The sequence below is a fragment of the Anarrhichthys ocellatus genome, unplaced genomic scaffold (genome assembly GCF_004355925.1).
Source record: "Anarrhichthys ocellatus isolate YVR2014 unplaced genomic scaffold, GSC_Weel_1.0 scaffold10813, whole genome shotgun sequence".
NCBI lineage: Eukaryota > Metazoa > Chordata > Actinopteri > Perciformes > Anarhichadidae > Anarrhichthys > Anarrhichthys ocellatus.
This window is the reverse complement of record NW_022290787.1, coordinates 1-1006: the sequence shown is the minus strand read 5'-3', so window position 1 is coordinate 1006 and position 1006 is coordinate 1. Positions and strand designations below refer to the sequence as shown.

At 45.4% G+C, this 1006-nt stretch overlaps 1 non-coding gene across 1 annotated transcript; it reads left to right on the top strand.

Moving 5' to 3' along the window:
- Positions 1–613: 613 nt before the first annotated feature.
- On the top strand, positions 614–686 carry trnav-uac (transfer RNA valine (anticodon UAC)). The gene has a single exon. It is a non-coding gene; the product is annotated as a tRNA-Val (tRNA).
- The last annotated feature ends 320 nt before the right edge of the window (positions 687–1006 follow it).

Below are 1006 nucleotides of genomic sequence, written 5' to 3'. Positions count from 1 at the left end.
CAAATGCCCCAGGGTTAGCTTTTCCTCCACATAATCAAAGTGTTCTGACTAGCGTTCCCAGCAAACTGGATGAAAAGAAGCAGAATTTTCCATTCTGATGCAGAATTTTCCATTGTGATGCGCAGCCTTTCATGCATGCCGAGGTAGGCAATCATATCGTTAATGTGAAGCAGTCTCTTCCAGCAGGAACATGCTTGAACATACTGTGTTAAATGGCTGTGTCTTACTAGCAACTGGTAGAAAACTCCGTCAGGGAATCGAACCCTGGTCTTCCGCGTGACAAGCGGAGATACTGTCCACTATACTAACGAGGACTGCGCTAGCAGCATTTTTGGGCTAATAAAAAAAAAGTGGCGCTGTTCCGACAAGAGGACTGCTCTAGTAGCATTTTTGGGCTAATGAAAAAAAAGTGGCGCTGTTCCGACCTTTAAAGGGAATTCTTAGAGCTATACAGGGGAGGCTGTAAGTGTACTAGACATGTACTGTCACCCAATGACACAGCAGCTATGACTGAATCCATTCGGAAATCATGTCGTCTGGCATCTGAAATGTTTGCAGTCAAGTGTGAATGGTGCATTGAGCCTGGGCACGTGCGTAAAAGTTGACTTCAGCAGTTTCCGTAGTGTGGTGGTTATCACGTTGGCTTTACACGCGAAAAGTCCCCCGTTCGAAACTGGGTGGAAATAGTATTCCTTGTTCCTGCTTACTCCACACAATAACACTCTATGTAGTGGAATTGTCAGAAACTGGATAAGTACAAATGCCCCAGGGTTAGCCTTTCCTCCACACAATCAAAGTGTTCTGACTAGCGTTCCCAGCAAACTTGATGAAAAGAAGCAGAATTTTCCATTCTGATGCAGTATTTTCCATTGTGATGCGCAGCCTTTCATGCATGCCGAGGTAGGCAATCATGTCGTGAATGTGAAGCGATCTCTTACAGCAGGAACATGCTTGAACATGCTGTGTCTTACGAGCAACTGGTAGAAAACTCCCCGTCAGGGAATCG